Genomic DNA, 27,388 nt, shown 5'->3' with positions numbered 1-27,388 from the left:
GTTTATTTCCAATTCCAATCAAATAACATGTATGCATTGTCAGACGTAGTGGAATTTACGATATTATCATGTAATTCCACCGATCGGTAAAATAAGAATTGCATCAAACAGTCAGTGGTGAACGACTTTGAAGGTTCCTTAACTTTTTCAAATCACTATTTAAGTTGCAGATGATAACTCGCATATCCATACAATAGTTCTAACCACTATTTAAACAAAGGTTAAAAACAGGAAACATATGAGTTGTTAACTGTCACGGCGAATAGTTGTTCTCAAAAGCAAACACTGACGGAGTCGTGATCTTTAAACATTACCTGTACAACTAAGAGGTACGTTACCTAAACTTTAAAATAGGTCGCGTGAATCGACATTTTCAAACTCTTCACGCATTTTATTGTAGAAAAACATAGGGATTTTCCGGGAACAGTAGTTCTAAATTGCTGAATGAATTTTTCGTCGAACGATATACGATTACACGAAGCCCTATTGAAAACGTGAAATTTCGCAGCCGTTACTTACATTATATCCAAAACCAATAGCGATTCTTTTTCGGTTTATTAAACAACATTTATACGAATTTCGGAAGGTGGTTACAAGTATAAGAAAAAGTGTTGTAAATCCTGTGACATCTCACAGCCGTCTAAAATTCTGACACTGAATTTATGATGAAAATTTCGTTCCACGTTCTTACCAACTAAATAAAAGGAAACAAACGATTTAAATAATAAATGTATGCCTGCCAGGTATCGAACCTGGGACCTTCCGCATGTTAAGCGGATGTGATAACCACTACACCACAAGCACGTCACTTCCTGTTTTTTCCTTTTACTGTTTTCAAAATTAATCATTAACGTTTCAAAATATCTCATTTCATAAACTATACAAACACAAATATAATGACAGCTTTACATATAACCGTAAATAAAATAACACTCTTCTTTGTCTACCAAAGCCAAAGTAATTTCATAATGTGCTAACGTGTCTTCAAACGACATCCATCGAGCCTACAGTATTCAACCTTTTCACACCTCGCTCAATTGCCCTTAAACGTGCAATTTAATTTACTCATTCTTTTCTCTTTCTAGCAGAAACTGAACAGAAGAAGTTCATAACTTTAATTTTTTTATCACAATTATTACACGAAAACGTAATAAGCGATTTAATACGTCTTTTAAATCCTTCAATATGCTTATGGATCCTCGAAAAATATTTCATATTTCTTATCTTGCGACCAATTAGATGATCGCACTCTGGCTGATGTCTCGTTCTCGCACACAACTTCTTCAAGGTGTTCAATACGACAAAGTTTCATGGTGACTTTCAAGCTCCTAAAATGATAATTTTGTAAAGGCCTCTTGTTTTAACAGTACGTTGACAGTCGCGGGTTGTAGGATATCACATCGGTGGGAAAACGTCTAATGTGCAGAAGAGGTCTCATCTGTTTTGAAAAACACTCTCTTCAAAACCATCTACTCTTGGCGACTTACGTCGTATCTCAAGGTTATATATCGTTGTTCTCGTTGAAAATGACTTTACTAAAAAACATAGAATCTTGTTCAAACAAAAAAAGTTTACAAGAACCAGCTGCACCTGGAAGCAGGAAACACTTCAGAATAATGAATATTCTGCTGTCGTGGCATCGTTTTCTCCTCATTACCTATTTAATCTTCACTATATTCAAGTGAAAGAAATACAATTTTAAAAAAGGTGCGTAAAACAGGAGATTCGATAACAACAATAAGATATTAAGCATCGCAAAAGCCTTTACTAAGTGAAGACATTCTAGAAAAATAATGAAATTAGACAAAAATTGATAAATAGAACAAGGAGTCTTCAAGAAAACAATAACCTCTATAGGCGGTCGCTTCTCTTCCCTGTAAGAGTCGGGAAACATGTCGGTTAGGACCTTTTAGTCGCTATCTGTGGTTTGTTTATTTCCAATTCCAATCAAATAACATGTATGCATTGTCAGACGTAGGGAAGTTACGATATTATCGCCAATTCCACCGATCGGTAAAAAATAAAGTACATCAAACAGTCGGTGGTGAACGATTTTGAAGAATTGCCTTAACTCTTTTCCGTCACTAGTAAGTTGCAGATGATAACTCGCATATCCATGCAATAGTTCTAACCGCTATTTAAAACAAAGGTTAAAGAACAGAAACATATAGGTTGATTAGCTGTCACAGCTTGAATAGTTGTTCTTAACAAACACTGACGGAGTCGTGATCTTTAAACATTACCTGTACAACTAAGAAGGTACGTTACCTAAACTTAAAATAAGGTCGCGTGAATCGACATTTCAAACTCTTCACGCATTTGAAATAGAAAAAAAACATAAAGGAACCCTTTCCATGGAACAGGAGTTCTAAATTGCTGGTCAGATTCTTCGTCGAATGTTATATGATTACACGAGGCCTATTGAAAACGTGAAATTTCGCAGCCGTGCACGCATTATATCCAAAACCAATAGCGATTCTTTTCGGTTTATTAAACAACATTTATACGAATTTCGGAAGGTGGTTACAAGTATAGGAAAAAGTGTGTAAATCCTGTGACATCTCACAGCCGTCTCACTCTCTCACACTGAATTTATGATGAAAATTTCGTTCCACGTTCTTACCAACTGAATTAAAGGAAACAAACGATTTAAATAATAAATATGTGCCTGCCAGGGATCGAACCTGGGACCTTCCGCGTGTAAAGCGGATGTGATAACCACTACACCACAAGCGTCACTTCCTGTTTTCTTCCTTTTACTGTTTTCAAAATTAATCATTAACGTTTCAAAATATCTCATTTCGCAAACTAAACAAACACAAATATAATGACAGCTTTACATATAACCGTAAATAAAATAACACTCTTCCTTGTCTACCAAAGCCAAAAGTAATTTGATAATGTGCTAACGTGTCTTCAAACGACATCATCGAGCCTACAGTATTCAACGTTTTCACACCTCGCTCAATTGTTCCTTAAACGTGCAATTTAATTTACTCATTTTTTTCTCTTTCTAGCAGAAACTGAACAGAAGAATTTCATAACTTTAATTTTTTTATCACAATTATTACACGAAAACGTAATAAGCGATTTAATACGTCTTTTAAATCCTTCAATATGCTTATGGATCCTCCGCAAAAATATTTCATATTTCTTATCTTGCGACCAATTAGATGATCGCAATCTGGCTGATGTCTCGTTCTCGCTCCCAACTTCTTCAAGGAGTTCAATACCACAAAGTTTCATGGTGACTCTCAAGCTCCTAAAATGATGATTTTGGTAAGGCGCTCTTGTTTTAACAGTACGTTGACAGTCGCGGGTTGTAGGATATCACATCGGTGGGAAAACGTCTAATGTGCAGAAGAGGTCTCATCTGTTTTGAAAACACTCTCTTCAAAAACCATCTACTCTTGGCGACTAACGTCGTATCTCAAGGTTATATATCGTTGTTCTCGTTGAAAATGACTTTACCAAAACATAGAATCTTGTTCAACAAAAACGTTTACAAGAACCAGCTGCACCTGGAAGCAGGAAACACTTCAGAATAATGAATATTCTGCTGTCGTGGCATCGTTATTTCCTCGTACCTATTTAATCTTCACTATATTCAAGTGAAATAAATACAATTTTTAAATAAGTACGTAAAACAGGAGATTCGATAACAACAATAAGATATTAAGCACCGCAAAAAGCCTTTACTAAGTGAAGACATTCTGGAAAAATAAAAGAAATCAGACAAAAATTGATAAACAGAACAAGGAGTCTTCAAGAAAACAATGATCTCTATAGGCGGTCGCTTCTCTTCCCTGTAAGAGTGGCAAGACATGGCGTTTAGGACCTTTGAGTCGCTATCTGTGGTTCGTTTATTTCCAATTCCAATCAAATAACATGTATGCATTGTCAGACGTAGGGGAAGTTACGATATTATCGCCAATTCCACCGATCGGTAAAAAATAAAAGTACATCAAACAGTCGGTGGTGAACGATTTTGAAGAATTGCCTTAACTCTTTTCCGTCACAAGTAAGTTGCAGATGATAACTCGCATATCCATGCAATAGTTCTAACCGCTATTTAAAACAAAAGGTTAAAGAACAGAAACATAGGTTGATTAGCTGTCACAGCTTGAATAGTTGTTCTCAACAAACACTGACGGAGTCGTGATCTTTAAACATTACCTGTACAACTAAGAAGGTACGTTACCTAAACTTAAAATAAGGTCGCGTGAATCGACATTTCACACTCTTCACGCATTTGAAATAGAAAAAAAACATAAATGAACCCTTTCCATGGAACAGGAGTTCTAAATCGCTGGTCAGATTCTTCGTCGAATGTTATACGATTACACGAAGGCCTATTGAAAACGTGAAATTTCGCAGACGTGCACGCATTATATCCAAAACCAATAGCGATTCTTTTCGGTTTATTAAACAACATTTATACGAATTTCGGAAGGTGGTTACAAGTATAGGAAAAAGGGTGTAAATCCTGTGACATCTCACAGCCGTGTAATGTTCTGACACTGAATTTATGATAAAAATTTCGTTCCACGTTCTTACCAACTAAATTAAAGGAAACAAACGATTTAAATAAGAAATATGTGCCTGCCAGGGATTGAACCTGGGACCTTCCGCGTGTAAAGCGGATGTGATAACCACTACACCACAAGCACGTCACTTCACTTCCTGTTTTCAAAATTAATCATTAACGTTTCAAAATATCTCATTTCTCAAACTAAATAAACACAAATATAATGACAGCTTTACATATAACCGTAAATAAAATAACACTCTTCCTTGTCTACCAAAGCCAAAAGTAATTTCATAATGTGCTAACGTGTCTTCAAACGACATCATCGAGCCTACAGGTATTCAACGTTTTCACACCTGCTCAATTGTTCTTAAACGTGCAATTTAATTTACTCATTCTTTCTCTTTCTAGCAGAAACTGAACAGAAGAATTTCATAACTTTAATTTTTTTATCACAATTATTACACGAAAACGTAATAAGCGATTTAATACGTCTTTAAATCCTTCAATATGCTTATGGATTCCTGCGAAAAATATTTCATATTTCTTATCTTGTGACCAATTAGATGATCGCAGTCTGGCTGATGTCTCGTTCTCGCACACAACTTCTTCAAGGTGTTCAATACGACAAAGTTTCATGGTGACTCTCATGCTCTTAAAATGATAATTTTGTAAAGGCGCTCTTGTTTTAACAGTACGTTGACAGTCGCGGGTTGTAGGATATCACATCGGTGAGAAAACGTCTAATGTGCAGAAGAGGTCTCATCTGTTTTGAAAACACTCTCTTCAAAACCATCTACTCTTGGCGACTTACGTCGTATCTCAAGGTTATATATCGTTGTTCTCGTTGAAAATGACTTTACCAAAACATAGAATCTTGTTCAACAAAAACGTTTACAAGAACCAGCTGCACCTGGAAGCAGGAAACACTTCAGAATAATAAATATTCTGCTGTCGTGGTATCGTAATTTCCTCGTACCTATTTAATCTTCACTATATTCAAGTGAAAGAAATACAATTTTTAAATAAGTACGTAAAACAGGAGATTCGATAACAACAATAAGATATTAAGCATCGCAAATAGCCTTTACTAAGTGAAGACATTCTGGAAAATAAAAGAAATCATACAAAAATTGATAAACAGAACAAGGAGTCTTCAAGAAAACAATGATCTCTATAGGCGGTCGCTTCTCTTCCCTGTAAGAGTGGCAAGACATGGCGTTTAGGGCCTTTGAGTCGCTATCTGTGGTTCGTTTATTTCCAATTCCAATCAAATAACATGTATATCATTGTCAGACGTAGTGGAATTTACGATATTATCGCCAATTACACCGATCGGTAAAAATAAAGTACATCAAACAGTCGGTGGTGAACGACATTTTGAAGAATTGCCTTAACTGAACGATTTGAAGAATTTTTCCGTCACTAGTAAGTTGCAGATGATAACTCGCATATCCATGCAATAGTTCTAACCGCTATTTAAAACAAAAGGTTAAAGAACGAAACATATAGGTTGATTAGCTGTCACAGCTTGAATAGTTGTTCTCAACAAACACTGACGGAGTCGTGATCTTTAAACATTACCTGTACAACTAAGAAGGTACGTTACCTAAACTTAAAATAAGGTCGCGTGAATCGACATTTCAAACTCTTCACGCATTTGATATAGAAAAAAACATAAAGGAACCCTTTCCATGGAACAGGAGTTCTAAATTGCTGGTCAGATTCTTCGTCGAATGTTATACGATTAGACGAAGGCCTATTGAAAACGTGAAATTTCGCAGCCGTGCACGCATTGTATCCAAAACCAATAGCGATTCTTTTTCGGTTTATTAAACAACATTTATACGAATTTCGGAAGGTGGTTACAAGTATAGGAAAAATTGTGTAAATCCTGTGACATCTCACAGCCGTCTAAAGTTCTGACACTGAATTTATGATGAAAATTTCGTTCCACGTTCTTACCAGCTAAATTAAAGGAAACAAACGATTTAAATAATAAATGTATGCCTGCCAGGGATCGAACCTGGGACCTTCCGCGTGTAAAGCGGATGTGATAACCACTACACCACAAGCACGTCACTTTCTGTTTTCTTCCTTTTTACTGTTTTCAATATTAATCAGTAACGTTTCAAATATTTGATTTCGCAAACTAAACAAACACAAATATAATGACAGCTTTACATATAACCGTAAATAAAATAACACTCTTCCTTGTCTACAAAAGCCAAAAGTAATTTCATAATGTGCTAACGTGTCTTCAAACGACATCATCGAGCCTACGGTATTCAACGTTTTCACACCTCGCTCAATTGCCCTTAAACGTGCAATTTAATTTACTCATTCTCTTCTCTTTCTACCAGAAACTGAACAGAAGAATTTCATAACTTTAATTTTTTTATCACAATTATTACACGAAAACGTAATAAGCGATTTAATACGTCTTTTAAATCCTTCAATATGCTTATGGATTCCTGCGAAAAATATTTCATATTTCTTATCTTGCGACCAATTAGATGATCGCACTCTGGCTGATGTCTCGTTCTCGCACCCAACTTCTTCAAGGTGTTCAATACGACAAAGTTTCATGGTGACTCTCAAGCTCCTAAAATGATAATTTTGTAAAGGCGCTCTTGTTTTAACAGTACGTTGACAGTCGCGGGTTGTAGGATATCACATCGGTGGGAAAACGTCTAATGTGCAGAAGAGGTCTCATCTGTTTTGAAAACACTCTCTTCAAAAACATCTACTCTTGGCGACTAACGTCGACTCTCAAGGTTATATATCGTTGTTTTCGTTGAAAATGACTTTACTAAAACATAGAATCTTGTTCAACAAAAACGTTTACAAGAACCAGCTGCACCTGGAAGCAGGAAACACTTCAGAATAATGAATATTTTGCTGTCGTGGCATCGTTTTTTCCTCGTACCTATTTAATCTTCACTATATTCAAGTGAAATAAATACAATTTTTAAAAAGGTACGTAAAACAGGAGATTCGATAACAACAATAAGATATTAAGCACCGCAAAAAGCCTTTACTAAGTGAAGACATTCTGGAAAAATAAAGAAATCAGACAAAAATTGATAAACAGAACAAGGAGTCTTCAAGAAAACAATGATCTCTATAGGCGGTCCTTCTCTTCCCTGTAAGAGTCGTAAAACATGTCGGTTTTGACCTTTTAGTCGCTATTTGTGGTTTGTTTATTTCCAATTCCAATCAAATAACATGTATGCATTGTCAGACGTAGGGGAAGTTACGATATTATCGCCAATTCCACCGATCGGTAAAAATAAAGTACATCAAACAGTCGGTGGTGAACGATTTTGAAGAATTGCCTTAACTCTTTTCCGTCACTAGTAAGTTGCAGATGATAACTCGTATATCCATGCAATAGTTCTATCCGCTATTTAAAACAAAAGGTTAAAGAACGAAACATATAGGTTGATTATCTGTCACAGCTTGAATAGTTGTTCTCAACAAACACTGACGGAGTCGTGATCTTTAAACATTACCTGTACAACTAAGAAGGTACGTTACCTAAACTTAAAATAAGGTCGCGTGAATCGACATTTCAAACTCTTCACGCATTTGAAATAGAAAAAAAAACATAAAGGAACCCTTTCCATGGAACAGGAGTTCTAAATTGCTGGTCAGATTCTTCGTCGAATGTTATACGATTAGACGAAGGCCTATTGAAAACGTGAAATTTCGCAGCCGTGCACGCATTGTATCCAAAACCAATAGCGATTCTTTTTCGGTTTATTAAACAACATTTATACGAATTTCGGAAGGTGGTTACAAGTATAGGAAAAACGTGTGTAAATCCTGTGACATCTCACAGCCGTGTAATGTTCTGACACTGAATTTATGATAAAAATTTCGTTCCACGTTCTTACCAACTAAATTAAAGGAAACAAACGATTTAAATAAGAAATATGTGCCTGCCAGGGATTGAACCTGGGACCTTCCGAGTGTAAAGCGGATGTGATAACCACTACACCACATGCACGTCACTTCCTGTTTTCTTCTTTTTACTGTTTTCAAAATTAATCATTAACGTTTCAAATATCTCATTTCTCAAACTAAATAAACACAAATATAATGACAGCTTTACATATAACCGTAAATAGAATAACACTCTTCCTTGTCTACGAAAGCCAAAAGTAATTTCATAATGTGCTAACGTGTCTTCAAACGACATCATCGAGCCTACGGTATTCAAGGTTTTCACACCTCGCTCAATTGCCCTTAAACGTGCAATTTAATTTACTCATTCTCTTCTCTTTCTACCAGAAACTGAACAGAAGAATTTCATAACTTTAATTTTTTTATCACAATTATTACACGAAAACGTAATAAGCGATTTAATACGTCTTTTAAATCCTTCAATATGCTTATGGATTCCTGCGAAAAATATTTCATATTTCTTATCTTGTGACCAATTAGATGATCGCAGTCTGGCTGATGTCTCGTTCTCGCACCCAACTTCTTCAAGGTGTTCAATACGACAAAGTTTCATGGTGACTCTCAAGCTCCTAAAATGATAATTTTGTAAAGGCGCTCTTGTTTTAACAGTACGTTGACAGTCGCGGGTTGCAGGATATCACATCGCTGAGAAAACGTCTAATGTGCAGAAGAGGTCTCATCTGTTTTGAAAACACTCTCTTCAAAAACCATCTACTCTTGGCGACTTACGTCGTATCTCAAGGTTATATATCGTTGTTCTCGTTGAAAATGACTTTACCAAAACATAGAATCTTGTTCAACAAAAACGTTTACAAGAACCAGCTGCACCTGGAAGCAGGAAACACTTCTGAATAATGAATATTCTGCTCTCGTGGCATCGTAATTTCCTCGTACCTATTTAATCTTCACTGTATTCAAGTGAAAGAAATACAATTTTTTAAATAAGTACGTAAAACAGGAGATTCGATAACAACAATAAGATATTAAGCATCGCAAACAGCCTTTACTAAGTGAAGACATTCTGGAAAAATAAAGAAATCAGACAAAAATTGATAAACAGAACAAGGAGTCTTCAAGAAAACAATGATCTCTATAGGCGGTCGCTTCTCTTCCCTGTAAGAGTGGCAAGACATGGCGTTTAGGACCTTTGAGTCGCTATCTGTGGTTCGTTTATTTCCAATTCCAATCAAATAACATGTATGCATTGTCAGACGTAGTAAAATTTACGATATTATCGCCAATTCCACCGATCGGTAAAAATAAAGTACATCAAACAGTCGGTGATGAACGACTTTGAAGAATTGCCTTAACTCTTTTCCGTCACTAGTAAGTTGCAGATGAGAACTCGCATATCCATGCAATAGTTCTAACCGCTATTTAAAACAAAAGGTTAAAGAACGAAACATGTAGGTTGATTATCTGTCACATTTTGAATAGTTGTTCTTAACAAACACTGACGGAGTCGTGATCTTTAAACATTACCTGTACAACTAAGAAGGTACGTTACCTAAACTTAAAATAAGGTCGCGTGAATCGACATTTCAAACTCATCACGCATTTGATATAGAAAAAAAAACATAAAGGAACCCTTTCCATGCAACAGGAGTTCTAAATTGCTGGTCAGATTCTTCGTCGAATGTTATACGATTAGACGAAGGCCTATGGAAAACGTGAAATTTCGCAGCCGTGCACGCATTGTATCCAAAACCAATAGCGATTCTTTTTCGGTTTATTAAACAACATTTATACGAATTTCGGAAGGTGGTTACAAGTATAGGAAAAACGTGTGTAAATCCTGTGACATCTCACAGCCGTGTAATGTTCTGACACTGAATTTATGATAAAAATTTCGTTCCACGTTCTTACCAACTAAATTAAAGGAAACAAACGATTTAAATAAGAAATATGTGCCTGCCAGGGATTGAACCTGGGACCTTCCGAGTGTAAAGCGGATGTGATAACCACTACACCACATGCACGTCACTTCCTGTTTTCTTCTTTTTACTGTTTTCAAAATTAATCATTAACGTTTCAAATATCTCATTTCTCAAACTAAATAAACACAAATATAATGACAGCTTTACATATAACCGTAAATAGAATAACACTCTTCCTTGTCTACGAAAGCCAAAAGTAATTTCATAATGTGCTAACGTGTCTTCAAACGACATCATCGAGCCTACGGTATTCAAGGTTTTCACACCTTGCTCAATTGCCCTTAAACGTGCAATTTAATTTACTCATTCTCTTCTCTTTCTAGCCGAAACTGAACAGAAGAATTTCATAACTTTAATTTTTTTATCACAATTATTACACGAAAACGTAATAAGCGATTTAATACGTCTTTTAAATCCTTCAATATGCTTATGGATTCCTGCGAAAAATATTTCATATTTCTTATCTTGTGACCAATTAGATGATCGCAGTCTGGCTGATGTCTCGTTCTCGCACCCAACTTCTTCAAGGAGTTCAATACGACAAAGTTTCATGGTGACTCTCATGCTCTTAAAATGATAATTTTGTAAAGGCGCTCTTGTTTTAACAGTACGTTGACAGTCGCGGGTTGCAGGATATCACATCGCTGAGAAAACGTCTAATGTGCAGAAGAGGTCTCATCTGTTTTGAAAACACTCTCTTCAAAAACCATCTACTCTTGGCGACTTACGTCGTATCTCAAGGTTATATATCGTTGTTCTCGTTGAAAATGACTTTACCAAAACATAGAATCTTGTTCAACAAAAACGTTTACAAGAACCAGCTGCACCTGGAAGCAGGAAACACTTCTGAATAATGAATATTCTGCTCTCGTGGCATCGTAATTTCCTCGTACCTATTTAATCTTCACTGTATTCAAGTGAAAGAAATACAATTTTTAAATAAGTACGTAAAACAGGAGATTCGATAACAACAATAAGATATTAAGCATCGCAAACAGCCTTTACTAAGTGAAGACATTCTGGAAAAATAAAGAAATCAGACAAAATTGATAAACAGAACAAGGAGTCTTCAAGAAAACAATGATCTCTATAGGCGGTCGCTTCTCTTCCCTGTAAGAGTGGCAAGACATGGCGTTTAGGACCTTTGAGTCGCTATCTGTGGTTCGTTTATTTCCAATTCCAATCAAATAACATGTATGCATTGTCAGACGTAGTAAAATTTACGATATTATCGCCAATTCCACCGATCGGTAAAAATAAAGTACATCAAACAGTCGGTGATGAACGACTTTGAAGAATTGCCTTAACTCTTTTCCGTCACTAGTAAGTTGCAGATGAGAACTCGCATATCCATGCAATAGTTCTAACCGCTATTTAAAACAAAAGGTTAAAGAACGAAACATGTAGGTTGATTATCTGTCACATTTTGAATAGTTGTTCTTAACAAACACTGACGGAGTCGTGATCTTTAAACATTACCTGTACAACTAAGAAGGTACGTTACCTAAACTTAAAATAAGGTCGCGTGAATCGACATTTCAAACTCATCACGCATTTGATATAGAAAAAAAAACATAAAGGAACCCTTTCCATGCAACAGGAGTTCTAAATTGCTGGTCAGATTCTTCGTCGAATGTTATACGATTAGACGAAGGCCTATGGAAAACGTGAAATTTCGCAGCCGTGCACGCATTGTATCCAAAACCAATAGCGATTCTTTTTCGGTTTATTAAACAACATTTATACGAATTTCGGAAGGTGGTTACAAGTATAGGAAAAAAGTGTGTGAATCCTGTGACATCTTACAGCCGTCTAACGTTCTGACACTGAATTAATGATGAAAATTTCGTTCCACGTTATTACCAGCTAAATTAAAGGAAACAAACGATTTAAATAATAAATGTATGCCTGCCAGGGATCGAACCTGGGACATTCCGCCTGTAAAGCGGATGTTTTTTTTTTCTCTTTATTTATCCCACCTCAACGAGGGGGTATACACAGAAATACAACAAATAAAACACAAGTTAATGAATTAGCATGTAACAATAGCTCTATAGATTACCATGCTGAAAATTACCACAAAGTTAATAAAATTAAGGAAAAAGAAATAAAAGAGGTAATTGGAACAGCAGGTAATCCAACAAACATTATAATGAACATTAACAAAAAAGAAATCAATGGATCTTGCATTGGTAACAAAAATATAATGAAATAACAACTTATCTTAACAACGTACACAAGAAATAACCTTGGGCACCTTGGGTTACCAAGCTACCAACATAAGAATACACAGAATAAAAAACATTTAATGAGTTATGTAACAAAGATCTATGATAATGAAGATATATATGTCTCCGTACACGCACTTTAAGCATGGAAATTAAATGAATGACGCGATTTCGTGCCAAAGAAACTGAACGAGCAGAACATATAACCTGACGTGCCAAACTTGTAATTAAACGGAATATGTTCCAGCATCTCCTGGGTAACGAAGGATGAGATCCCACTAAGAGGCATCTCCTCCATACCCAGTTTGATATGGGACATCCAAAATAAAATGCCAATAATTTATATACATATGACCACAAGGGCTGTACAAAGGACATTGGAAAAACAGATGGTCTATGGTTTCTGGCGCCTGGGAACAGAAAGTGCACAACCCTGTGGGATGTCTGTCCATATGTATCAGCTTGACATTTGTGGTAATCGCCCGCAACCAGAGTAAATAATCCACATCACAAACAAAAAAACCCACAAAAGAAGAATAAGCGTTTTTTACGAATGCGTTTCCAGTCTCCAGGAGGAACAATATCCCCAGTAGAATGGAGCAGGGAAATTAGTAGCGAGTGAAAACTGTAAATATCCCACCAGTTGCCGCACAGATAAACCTTGAAAATGAACTCGATTATCGGGTGGTCCAGAAAATATAAATCCACAACACATGTGGACGACGGAAGAGGAGCCGGCTGGGTAGACAAAATCGGCAACCACTCCACAGGCAACGCCTCCTTGAGCATATGAAAATGTGAAAAAATTGTGCGGGCATTGGCCAACGGGTCAGCGTCCGTACACATTTCAATCACTGCCCCCACCGGAAGAAAAGCAGGGAGCACCTCGTACATTATATGGCGGACCTGAACCAAACCTGCATTAATAAATTCAGGAAAATGAAATGTTCGGTGGCGAACATCAACAATAGCCGGATTGAAAAACAAAGGTTCATCAAAATTTGGGGAAAGAGGAGCTGGGACAATCCCTTTATCCCCAAGAAGAACCTTCCAGGCATGAAACATTTCCTGAATATAGAAAGGTAACGATTTCACAAAACGTGGCAAAATACGGCATTGAAGAATCCGAAAGCTTAAGAGAGATTACCATAACAAGAAAAAATCCAGAAAGAAGTTGTCGCAAGGTGGAAGGACAAGAAGCATCCAAACAACGCTGCAACAACTTCAAACGGAATGCGAGTTTACGAGTGTTAACATCAACCAAGTTGATACCTCCACAATCATAACTCCGAATCAGAATACCGTATGCCACTTTATGTATACCTCCCCGCCAAATAAAATCCAGTATACATTTGCGAAATCGAGCCTCAAACTGTCTTGGCAACGGGGTATATTCAACGGGTACCATAACACCGATGCCACCAAGGAGTTCACCACAAGAGATTTACCCTTTAGCGACAAAGAACGAAATCGCCACGACACCAAGACACGAGATACCCTGCGCAATACACCCTGCCACGTATCTTGCAGCATGACATCGAAATTAGAGTGGAAAACTATTCCCAAAATCCGAATAGGATCCTGGGAAATTCTCAACTCACCAAGGACGAAGTCTGCAGAAGAGGCCAAACACCCAACCCACAAACCCTGACTCTTGGTCCAGTTGATCTTCCCACCAGTAGCTTTGCCAAAAGTTTGGCAGACATCCAACACATGCGGCAAAGATTCGGCGTCTCGAAAGGTTAAGGTGGTATCATCAGCATGCTGATAAGTAAGTGAAGGCGTGGTGAGTAGCACATCACCACCAATACCAGTAATATGTACATTATGGACTAACATATTTCGTAACGGTTCGACACTGAGAACGTAAAGTAGAGCAGACATTGGGCATCCTTGACGAATACCCCGAGTAATAGCAAAATCATTAGTGAGAAATTCATTAAACTTTACACAACTAGAAATAGAAGTATAGCAAAGACGAACCCAATGAACAAAAGTAGAACCAAAACCCATACGCAGAAGAAGTTGAAATAGATAGTCATAGGCCACCCGATTAAAGGCTTGCATCTGATCGAGCTTCAAAAAAGATTCCACCCTGGCCGGTACGTGCTAAAGACTGCAATAGCAAAACGAGTGTTAACGGAGTATCAGCAACGTCCCGTCCAGGTATACACCCGGATTGGTCATCTGAAACTAAACTGGAGATCACAGACGAAAGGCGACGAGCCAGCACTTTGGCCAAAAGCTTATAGTCAGTACAAAGCAATGTCAAAGGCCGACTGTTAGCCGCCAACCGTCGATCCCCTCCTTTCGGGATAGGAACAATTACCCCAGAACACATTGTACGGAGCAACTGTGGAGAGTGGAACAGTTGAGACAAGACAGATAAAAAGTCGTCAACAAAAAAGAGGGAGAAAATATTTGAAAAATTCGGAGGTAAACCCATCCAAACCAGGAGATTTGCCCAGCGGTAAACTGTTTAAAGCAGCGATAACTTCCGGAACCGTGAATGGAGCATCACAAATATTAGCTTGTTCACTGGAAAGAGTTCGATCAACAAATGAGAGAACTAAATTTATGTCTGCCTGCAGAACGATATCCTTAGAGTACAGTGCGGAATAATACCGATGTAAAACCATAGCGATATCTTCCACACCGGACACCTCCACACCCCTATCAGTGAGCATGGATCGAAACTCAATTCTGCTTTGACGGACCTTTTCCATACGAAGAAAGTAAGACGTAGATCTCTCACCCTCCTCAAACCAACGAATATGAGATCGAATCCTCGCCCCCTCTATGGTATCGTGATCCAAAGTCTCCAATGCATCTTCAAGTTCATACAATTTGACCTTAGACCTACCAGGGAAACGGGACAGTTTTCGAAGCTCACGATTGATGGACGACTCAAGCTGACATTTGCGAGAACGGGATGCCCGCGCACGAAGAATCGAATAACGCTCGGTAAGTAAACGGAACGCGCATTTCAATTGTTCATACCACTTAATTTTATCAGTCCCATAGACTGACCAACTACGACTTCTGGCGATCAACAGCTTAATGGCTTTCACATATTCGGCATCCCTCAATAACTGGTTATTGAAGTGCCAGAAATTAGGACCTCTGACAATTGGTCGCAGAGTAAGGTCGAAGCCCAATAAAGCGTGATCAGTAGCAGGAAACCACAACGTACGGAAACGTTGGACAGTCCCCTGCAAGGTAGAAGAAAGCAAAACCCTGTCAATACGAGACGACATCATTTCACCATTAACAAAACGCTTCCATGTGAAACCAGGTGTAGTCGGCGATATGAGTGAATGCGCATCAAGCAAATCAAACCTATTAAGAAACTGGACAAAAGCCGAACGGCTGGCGTCACGGTAGAAACGGACCGGAAATCGATCGCGTGCCACATCCACCACACAATTAAAATCTCCCACAACAAGCAATCCCGTGCATCCATCCAAACAATACTCCAAGTTTTGGAAAAATTCCCGTCGCTCGGAGATAACGCGAGGAGCGTACACAGATGATAACAGATAAGACAAAGACTCGAAACTGAATTTGACTGTCAGAACCCTACCCACCCCATCAGAAGAAACGAATGTAACATTATCACACAAAAAACTGCTGTATCAAGATGGCAACCCCTTGTCGGCCAGAAGTAGAATTATTAAAAAAAACTTCACCTGGCCAAAATTTCAGAACGACATCATAAAAAATTATCAGTGAAAAACGTTTCCTGTAAACAAACAACATCAAAATTAGTAACAAAGTAATCCAGGTAATAAGCCAGCTTACTAATATTACGCAACCTATTACTATTCAAAACTCCCACCCTTAGTAAATGTACATGCTAAAGAGAAAGTAAAGGTAGAAGAATTGAAAGGAAACTGTCACACACCAAAAAAATAACAAGAATAAATGTAAAGATCTAAGCACATATGCACAAAGTACAAATAACAATAAATGACAGTCTTACACTAACTGAAACAAACAAACTGGCACAACAAACTCATTTAAGGCTGAGACACCGCCTTCGCCCGAGATATCCGTAGTATTGGCACGTCCGACACCCGTTTTCGTCCACTTTTCTTAGAAGTGTCACCAGGAGACATTGCCACCACACTAGCATACCTCCAACGACGAGGAAGAGGCACCTCCACATCGCCGGCGGTACTCTCACCACTAACCGGAAGTGGCGGTCGGTGGAGTTTCAAGGTCGCCGTCAAGCAGAGCAGACGTGCAAGTCAAGAGCTGCGAGACAAGTGCATTGAAGACTAAATTATCCTGTGAAGTGCATAAAGTTTTACTAAAAGGTTATTCCTTAGTCCTTATCAGGACTAGTAAAACAGTATGAAGAGAAAGAAGATAGTGACAAGATCCAACGGAAAAGCCCTTTCCAACGACGAGATCATGGATATGCTGAATAGAGCTATTGAAGGACCAGCCTCTGAATCACTGAGTAGTTCGACTGAGAGTTCCGAAGGTGAAAACTCAGGAGCTGAAGAATCACGAAGACCAGAATCCCATGAAACAAACGAGACATCAAACAAGAGGAGGCTGAAGAAGAAGAAGAAAAAGGACATGGTAAGTATAGTTTCTGACTATTCTACTAACCCTAACCTTAACGACGCTAATAATAGTTCTAAAAATCAAAGTATTAATAACATAACCCATGTTAACGAAGACAAAGCCACTTGCTCTAACAATAATTACTTGAATACAAACAACACCACCATCGCCACTAATTCTGAGAACACCATCACTGTCACACAAACACACAATTCTCCTAACTACAGAATCCCAACTCTGTTCATCGAAGGAGTAAACAAAACAACACGCATTCCACAGATTGTCAATCAACTGAGGTCCTATTACCCGGGCATTCAGTTTAAAGACATCAAACGTCTTCCTAATGGAAGAATCATGATTAAATGTACCGAACCTCAAGAGTTTGCTCATATTTTGGCCCACTGGCCCAAGGATGCCTTCGGTGTTCAAGCCACTATCACAACACCAAAAACAAACACACCAAAACTAACAGTCATAATCAGAGGTGTCGATTTCGACATTGAAGATCATGAAATCACTGAAGAATTAACAACTCAAGGCTTTGACATTGCATCATCGAACAGAATCATCTCATTCAGAACGAAACAAAAAACGCCACTGATCAAGGTAACCGTCAACAAAAAAGACGATCAGGACAAATTATTAAAAAACGGTTGCTTTTTATTTTTCAAAAGACACACCAAAAACCAATAATCCAATGCTACAAATGTCAACGGTTCGGACACACAAAAACTAATTGTATGGCCAAGGATAGATGTGTCAGATGTGGCGGATCTCACGAGGTCGCTCAGTGTCCTAACGAGCGTAACCAAGTTAGATGCGCCAACTGTCAGGGCCCCCACGCAGCCAGTTACAAAGGCTGCCCCAAATACGTAACAGATTCCTTTTCAAAACCACGAACAACAATAATCAAACCCACGGCTACCAAAACAACACCAAACAACCTTTACTACCAACTCCAACCGACTCACAAATCAAACACGCTCAACCTCAACCAACACGTACTTACGCGGACGTAACACGCCCAAAAACAACACAAGCATTTAACCCAACAGATTTCACCACAAACTTGCTAGCAATGCTGATAGAATTGAGTGATCTCCCTTCATTCGAATCGAGGCACGAGTCACTCAAGGCTGTTTGCAGCCTTGCAAGTCACTATTTTAACCTCCCTCACCTGAAACCACACCATCTTTCACTCAAAATTCACGCGAGGGAAATAAAACAACACAATGATACAACACATTAAAATCTTACACATCAACTGCCAAGGAAATCTTAAAGACAAAAGGATAGAAATATACAACATAAACAAACATATAAACGCCAACATAATCATCATTTCAGAAACACTTTGCACAGAGAAACAAAACACCACAATCCCAGATTCATCTCACACAACATACCTCACTCAGAAAACAACAGAGGTATAATAACTTACTTTAGTACAAAAATATCGCATCTAATCTCGATAGAAGATTCATTTAAATCTGACATTAATGAGACCATTTTTTGTAATATACACTTTAACAACCGGCTAACTATTCCGATTCTAGCCATATATTGCTCACCAACCAAAAATATCGACATTAACTTCCTTCAAAAATGTGTTAATCGAAAACCCAAACCAATTATTATTGGAGACTTTAATTCACCGCACACAGAATTAAGGGGTAACAGAGACACACGCAGAGGATCCTGCATAAAAATTTTATTTCTAGCAATAAAATGCACTTAATTAATGACAATACACCTACACACTTCTCAGCCGATAACGGCTCATATGATGTACTCGATTTCATCATCGCACCCAAGGACATGGTTAATAGAATATCTAACTTTAAAGTGCATGATGAAATCACCAGTGACCACTTCCCGTGTCATGTATGATTCATCCGCGCCACCGGCTGTGGCGTACGTGACTCCTTCCGCATACACCTACACTGAAACAGACTGGCTCACTTTTAATGCCTCTCTGCACTCATACCTACCCCACCCAATCGAACATGTAAACAACAAAACAGAACTAGACAAATATGTTGATCAAATTACAGAAGCCATAAAGAAAGCCACAAGAAACACAATTCCTAAATCAAAAAGAAAACAATCACTTATTCAATGGACTCTAACACCAGAAATTCACGCACTAATAATCAAACGTAGACAATTACGACGAATACACTACATCACACGTGATCCACACATTAAAACAGAAATCAATAGAACAAATACAAAAATTAAACAAGAAATTAAAAAGTCAGAGAAAACAATTGGCATAACTTCTGCAAGAACTTAGAAAAACCAAGAAAAATCCAAAAGAATTCTGGAAAAATTCAAGAGTATTGCGTCAGACAAAACACAAATCACATGTTACAACACATCACACACAACAATAAAATCGCAAGGACGGACGAAGAGAAAGCTGACTTATTAGCTGACTATTACAAATCCGCTTTTAGCGATTTAAACTCAGTAGATTTCGACACACAACACCAACACCATGTCAACAACTACATAAATGCAAACCAAGCTTCATTCTCACCAGGATTTCCCGGAGACACTAGAAGCATACTCAAATTCAATCGATAGAAAAATAACCATAACCGAACTAAAGATTAATATCAAAAACTTGAAGAACACTTCCCCCGGACATGACCAAATACCAAATATTATTCTCAAAAAAAGTTCCACTCTCCTACTACAACACCTCACAAACATCATGAACATTTCATTAGCGACAGGGTATTACCCTGACACGTGGAAAAAAGCCATCATAACAACGATCCCCAAGAAACAAACTAACAGAACAAATCCAGATAATTTCCGCCCCATCAGTCTGTTAAGCTGCCTTGGCAAACTGATGGAGAGAATTATCTCCAACCGTCTTCTCCATTTTTGCGAATCAAACAACATCCTTCCAGAATCTCAAAATGCCTCCAGAAAAAATAGACAAACAACAGATCACCTCACACGACTCACCGAATCAATATACAAAGCTTACAACAACAATCAAGTAACCATCGGGGTATTCCTAGATGTCAAAAAAGCATTCGACAGCGTTTGGCACAATGCCATCATATACAAACTAAACCACCTACAAATAAATCCTACGATAGTCAAATGGATTTCAAATTTTTTAACCAATAGAACAGCACAAGTAAAAGTCAATAAAACCATATCCAAATTGTTTAATATAACGGCAGGAGTGCCCCAAGGATCAGTCCTCTCTCCACTTCTTTACATAATTTTCGTCAGTGACATACCTTTTCCAAATCTAACATACACACACAATTCACAATACGCAGATGACATCGCAATCTGGAGCACCTCCAGAAACCCAGTAATGGCCATGTCTCGCGTACAAGAATCACTAAACAACGTCTCAACATGGAGCAACAAGTGGAGGGTCGTGTTAAATCCGACAAAAACACAAGCAATCACCTTCTATAGAAAACTAAAGAAGCAAAGAAAAATCTAGAAAAATAAATCTATCACTTGGAAACACAACCATCAACATGAGCAAAAACATCACATTCCTTGGCGTCACTTTCGACACAAAACTAACATGGAAAAACACATAAACAATATACACTCATCAATAAGAAAAGGATTTCATATCTAAAGACTATAACTGGTAAACAATCAAAATGCGCACCGAACACCATTATACAAATATACCAGGCTTACATCCGTCCACTAATAGAGTACGGATGTCAAGTAACATACAACATGTCAAACAACACACTCCAAAAAATCCAAGTGCAACAAAACAAAATATTAAAATCCGCATTCAGTTTACCATCTTTTACACCAACAAATTATCTACACCAAATTAGTAATTTACCAACTATAAGAGATAGAATAACAGAACTTTCTCTGAAATATTATCGAAAAGCAGAAAACAGAAACAAACTAACGGCATCACTACACAAATTATCAAGTGCACCAACAAAATACATATCACCATACAACATATTTCAAGAATCACAATCCACTCAACAAAGAGTTTAAATACATAAAAACTATGTTATTAACATGAATTCCTTTTTTTTCAGGTACAGGGCACACGACAGGCAAAACTTTCGGCGCCCGTCGTGTGAAAGTGGGTTTTCTCGGGGTACTCCCGTTTCCCCCCGCATCAAAATCTTCAGGCATTGGATTTCTAGATCCCAGCCAAGGCAACCTTTTTGCCAGACCCAGAATCGGACCGTTTGATTTGATCTGAACTTGAATGAATTACATTCATGTTCACATCTACCCAACTTTTTCTTTTCGAGACAGGTCCCGACCTTTCCTTCTTTCCACTGCTACCTTTGCCTCCACCCAAAAGACCATTTAATGAGACATTCCCCACCCAAAAAGTCAAGAATAATAACGATAATTAATTTATTAAAATAATAATAAAAAAAACAAACCACCACTTAATCCTAATAACAATCCACGAAAGGGGACGAAGAGGAACTACAAAGTTCCTGAACACCCCAGTTGGAGAGAGAACTCTTCGGATTTCTCTCTCTCTAAACTGAACCCCTGCCACGTTAGTTTAGTTTAGTTTGGCCCCACCAGAAACCGTCGATCGTCGGGCAGAAACATCGTCCACCACCCGATGGGTAGCTGCAGCCTTCTTTGAAAGGGGAACCTCCGAATCAACGCGTGGACAAACAGAAATGGTGTCAACATCATGAGGCACTGCACGAGAGGGAGCAGCCGTGTCTACTTCAGCGGCGTCACGAGAAGTAGTAGGCGTGGCCACTTAAGCGTCGTCACTAGAGGAAGTTCGAGGAACAACAAGCTTGGGACAACGTTGACGGACGTGACCCTTCATATGACAATGTCGGCATATAAACTGGGGCAATCGCGATATAGATGATCCGCCCCAAACATAAATTACATACTTTTGACTGGCGATCATGCTTCACTTTTACCATTACCGCCTTGCCCAAAGGATCAAAACTTTACTACGTACGGCAAAGAGATACACTTCTCACTAAAACACACACGAACATGGCGTATACCTAAGTATATGCCCTGGTCCCTCTTCCACACAATAGGGCTTTTCACTTCACAATCATAATCTTTAAGTTTATTTAGTATAATATCATCGTCGATATATTCGGGTACGTCCATAAATGACACAGTAATAGTACGTTTATTTACACCATTAGCCGAACAGTGCACACCATTTACAGTTCGACCGGCATCTATAGCCAGGTCCACATCGTCGGGAAGAACAAAAGTTACCTCATATCCACCCGGGCGAGGAACTACAGCAGTGACCGAAGCAGCACCAAACGTAGAAATAACAGAATGGATAACGTCCCCATGGCTTGAAGTTGTCGTTTCCACAAAAACTGTACGACGCATAACTTCCATGACCTTCTTAGTTGATGAAGACATCGTCAAACAACTTGGAAAAAATAAAAATCTAGCAAAAAAGAACTACACGCTCACTAGGCTTAGCTGTTAAATTTACACTAAGGCAATTAGGAGCTCGAAAAACACGTCTGTACTCGTTGACGAGAACCGGCGCTGTCCAACAAATAATATGTACCTGCCAGGGATCGAACGTGGGACCTTCCGCGTGTTAAGCGGGTGTGATAACCACTACACCACAAGCACGTCACTTCCTGTTTTCTTCCTTTTTACTGTTTTCAAAATTAATCATCAACGTTTCAAAATATCTAATTTCGCAAACTAAACAAACTCAAATATAATGACAGCTTTACATATAACCGTAAATAAAAAAAACACTCTACCTTGTCTACCAAAGCCAAAAGTAATTTGATAATGTGCTAACGTGTCTTCAAACGACATCCTCGAGCCTACAGTATTCAACGTTTTCACACCTCGCTCAATTGCCCTTAAACGTGCAATTTAATTTACTCATTCTTTTCTCTTTCTAGCAGAAACTGAACAGAAGAATTTCATAACTTTAATTTTTTTTATCACAATTATTACACGAAAACGTAATAAACGATTTAATACGTCTTTTAAATCCTTCAATATGCTTGTGGATCCTCCCAGAAATATTTCATATTTCTTATCTTGCGACCAATTAGATTATCGCACTCTGGCTGATGTCTCGTTCTCGCACCCAACTTCTTCAAGGAGTTCAATACGACAAAGTTTCATGGTGACTCTCATGCTCTTAAAATGATAATTTTGTAAAGGCGCTCTTGTTTTAACAGTACGTTGACAGTCGCGGGTTGCAGGATATCACATCGCTGAGAAAACGTCTAATGTGCAGAAGAGGTCTCATCTGTTTTGAAAACACTCTCTTCAAAAACCATCTACTCTTGGCGACTTACGTCGTATCTCAAGGTTATATATCGTTGTTCTCGTTGAAAATGACTTTACCAAAACATAGAATCTTGTTCAACAAAAACGTTTACAAGAACCAGCTGCACCTGGAAGCAGGAAACACTTCTGAATAATGAATATTCTGCTCTCGTGGCATCGTAATTTCCTCGTACCTATTTAATCTTCACTGTATTCAAGTGAAAGAAATACAATTTTTAAATAAGTACGTAAAACAGGAGATTCGATAACAACAATAAGATATTAAGCATCGCAAACAGCCTTTACTAAGTGAAGACATTCTGGAAAAATAAAGAAATCAGACAAAAATTGATAAACAGAACAAGGAGTCTTCAAGAAAACAATGATCTCTATAGGCGGTCGCTTCTCTTCCCTGTAAGAGTGGCAAGACATGGCGTTTAGGACCTTTGAGTCGCTATCTGTGGTTCGTTTATTTCCAATTCCAATCAAATAACATGTATGCATTGTCAGACGTAGTAAAATTTACGATATTATCGCCAATTCCACCGATCGGTAAAAAATAAAGTACATCAAACAGTCGGTGATGAACGACTTTGAAGAATTGCCTTAACTCTTTTCCGTCACTAGTAAGTTGCAGATGAGAACTCGCATATCCATGCAATAGTTCTAACCGCTATTTAAAACAAAAGGTTAAAGAACGAAACATGTAGGTTGATTATCTGTCACATTTTGAATAGTTGTTCTTAACAAACACTGACGGAGTCGTGATCTTTAAACATTACCTGTACAACTAAGAAGGTACGTTACCTAAACTTAAAATAAGGTCGCGTGAATCGACATTTCAAACTCATCACGCATTTGATATAGAAAAAAAAACATAAAGGAACCCTTTCCATGCAACAGGAGTTCTAAATTGCTGGTCAGATTCTTCGTCGAATGTTATACGATTAGACGAAGGCCTATGGAAAACGTGAAATTTCGCAGCCGTGCACGCATTGTATCCAAAACCAATAGCGATTCTTTTTCGGTTTATTAAACAACATTTATACGAATTTCGGAAGGTGGTTACAAGTATAGGAAAAAAGTGTGTGAATCCTGTGACATCTTACAGCCGTCTAACGTTCTGACACTGAATTAATGATGAAAATTTCGTTCCACGTTATTACCAGCTAAATTAAAGGAAACAAACGATTTAAATAATAAATGTATGCCTGCCAGGGATCGAACCTGGGACATTCCGCCTGTAAAGCGGATGTTTTTTTTTTCTCTTTATTTATCCCACCTCAACGAGGGGGTATACACAGAAATACAACAAATAAAACACAAGTTAATGAATTAGCATGTAACAATAGCTCTATAGATTACCATGCTGAAAATTACCACAAAGTTAATAAAATTAAGGAAAAGAAATAAAAGAGGTAATTGGAACAGCAGGTAATCCAACAAACATTATAATGAACATTAACAAAAAAGAAATCAATGGATCTTGCATTGGTAACAAAAATATAATGAAATAACAACTTATCTTAACAACGTACACAAGAAATAACCTTGGGCACCTTGGGTTACCAAGCTACCAACATAAGAATACACAGAATAAAAAACATTTAATGAGTTATGTAACAAAGATCTATGATAATGAAGATATATATGTCTCCGTACACGCACTTTAAGCATGGAAATTAAATGAATGACGCGATTTCGTGCCAAAGAAACTGAACGAGCAGAACATATAACCTGACGTGCCAAACTTGTAATTAAACGGAATATGTTCCAGCATCTCCTGGGTAACGAAGGATGAGATCCCACTAAGAGGCATCTCCTCCATACCCAGTTTGATATGGGACATCCAAAATAAAATGCCAATAATTTATATACATATGACCACAAGGGCTGTACAAAAGGACATTGGAAAAACAGATGGTCTATGGTTTCTGGCGCCTGGGAACAGAAAGTGCACAACCCTGTGGGATGTCTGTCCATATGTATCAGCTTGACATTTGTGGTAATCGCCCGCAACCAGAGTAAATAATCCACATCACAAACAAAAAAACCCACAAAAGAAGAATAAGCGTTTTTACGAATGCGTTTCCAGTCTCCAGGAGGAACAATATCCCCCCCCAGTAGAATGGAGCAGGGAAATTAGTAGCGAGTGAAAACTGTAAATATCCCACCAGTTGCCGCACAGATAAACCTTGAAAATGAACTCGATTATCGGAGTGGTCCAGAAAATATAAATCCACAACACATGTGGACGACGGAAGAGGAGCCGGCTGGGTAGACAAAATCGGCAACCACTCCACAGGCAACGCCTCCTTGAGCATATGAAAATGTGAAAAAATTGTGCGGGCATTGGCCAACGGGTCAGCGTCCGTACACATTTCAATCACTGCCCCCACCGGAAGAAAAGCAGGGAGCACCTCGTACATTATATGGCGGACCTGAACCAAACCTGCATTAATAAATTCAGGAAAATGAAATGTTCGGTGGCGAACATCAACAATAGCCGGATTGAAAAACAAAGGTTCATCAAAAATTTGGGGGGAAAGAGGAGCTGGGACAATCCCTTTATCCCCAAGAAGAACCTTCCAGGCATGAAACATTTCCTGAATATAGAAAGGTAACGATTTCACAAAACGTGGCAAAATACGGCATTGAAGAATCCGAAAGCTTAAAGAGAGATTACCATAACAAGAAAAAAAATCCAGAAAGAAGTTGTCGCAAGGTGGAAGGACAAGAAGCATCCAAACAACGCTGCAACAACTTCAAACGGAATGCGAGTTTACGAGTGTTAACATCAACCAAGTTGATACCTCCACAATCATAACTCCGAATCAGAATACCGTATGCCACTTTATGTATACCTCCCCGCCAAATAAAATCCAGTATACATTTGCGAAATCGAGCCTCAAACTGTCTTGGCAACGGGAGTATATTCAACGGGTACCATAACACCGATGCCACCAAGGAGTTCACCACAAGAGATTTACCCTTTAGCGACAAAGAACGAAATCGCCACGACACCAAGACACGAGATACCCTGCGCAATACACCCTGCCACGTATCTTGCAGCATGACATCGAAATTAGAGTGGAAAACTATTCCCAAAATCCGAATAGGATCCTGGGAAATTCTCAACTCACCAAGGACGAAGTCTGCAGAAGAGGCCAAACACCCAACCCACAAACCCTGACTCTTGGTCCAGTTGATCTTCCCACCAGTAGCTTTGCCAAAAGTTTGGCAGACATCCAACACATGCGGCAAAGATTCGGCGTCTCGTAAGGTTAAGGTGGTATCATCAGCATGCTGATAAGTAAGTGAAGGCGTGGTGAGTAGCACATCACCACCAATACCAGTAATATGTACATTATGGACTAACATATTTCGTAACGGTTCGACACTGAGAACGTAAAGTAGAGCAGACATTGGGCATCCTTGACGAATACCCCGAGTAATAGCAAAATCATTAGTGAGAAATTCATTAAACTTTACACAACTAGAAATAGAAGTATAGCAAAGACGAACCCAATGAACAAAAGTAGAACCAAAACCCATACGCAGAAGAAGTTGAAATAGATAGTCATAGGCCACCCGATTAAAGGCTTGCATCTGATCGAGCTTCAAAAAGATTCCACCCTGGCCGGTACGTGCTAAAGACTGCAATAGCAAAACGAGTGTTAACGGAGTATCAGCAACGTCCCGTCCAGGTATACACCCGGATTGGTCATCTGAAACTAAACTGGAGATCACAGACGAAAGGCGACGAGCCAGCACTTTGGCCAAAAGCTTATAGTCAGTACAAAGCAATGTCAAAGGCCGACTGTTAGCCGCCAACCGTCGATCCCCTCCTTTCGGGATAGGAACAATTACCC

At 38.4% G+C, this 27,388-nt stretch overlaps 5 non-coding genes across 5 annotated transcripts; all 5 read right to left on the bottom strand.

The window, feature by feature from the left end:
- Positions 1 to 2,663: 2,663 nt before the first annotated feature.
- TRNAV-UAC (transfer RNA valine (anticodon UAC)) lies at positions 2,664 to 2,736 on the bottom strand. Its single transcript has one exon. It is a non-coding gene; the product is annotated as a tRNA-Val (tRNA).
- Positions 2,737 to 4,597: 1,861 nt separating this feature from the next.
- Positions 4,598 to 4,670, bottom strand: TRNAV-UAC (transfer RNA valine (anticodon UAC)). Its single transcript has one exon. It is a non-coding gene; the product is annotated as a tRNA-Val (tRNA).
- A 1,863-nt stretch (positions 4,671 to 6,533) lies between these two features.
- Positions 6,534 to 6,606, bottom strand: TRNAV-UAC (transfer RNA valine (anticodon UAC)). The gene has a single exon. It is a non-coding gene; the product is annotated as a tRNA-Val (tRNA).
- A 1,861-nt stretch (positions 6,607 to 8,467) lies between these two features.
- Positions 8,468 to 8,540, bottom strand: TRNAV-UAC (transfer RNA valine (anticodon UAC)). Its single transcript has one exon. It is a non-coding gene; the product is annotated as a tRNA-Val (tRNA).
- A 1,863-nt stretch (positions 8,541 to 10,403) lies between these two features.
- On the bottom strand, positions 10,404 to 10,476 carry TRNAV-UAC (transfer RNA valine (anticodon UAC)). Its single transcript has one exon. It is a non-coding gene; the product is annotated as a tRNA-Val (tRNA).
- Between the last annotated feature and the right edge of the window lie 16,912 nt (positions 10,477 to 27,388).

The sequence above is a fragment of the Tachypleus tridentatus genome, chromosome 13, assembly GCF_004210375.1.
Source record: "Tachypleus tridentatus isolate NWPU-2018 chromosome 13, ASM421037v1, whole genome shotgun sequence".
In the NCBI taxonomy this organism is placed as follows: domain Eukaryota; kingdom Metazoa; phylum Arthropoda; class Merostomata; order Xiphosura; family Limulidae; genus Tachypleus; species Tachypleus tridentatus.
Note: the sequence above shows the minus strand (reverse complement) of the source record. Positions and strands in the feature narration are given on the sequence as shown.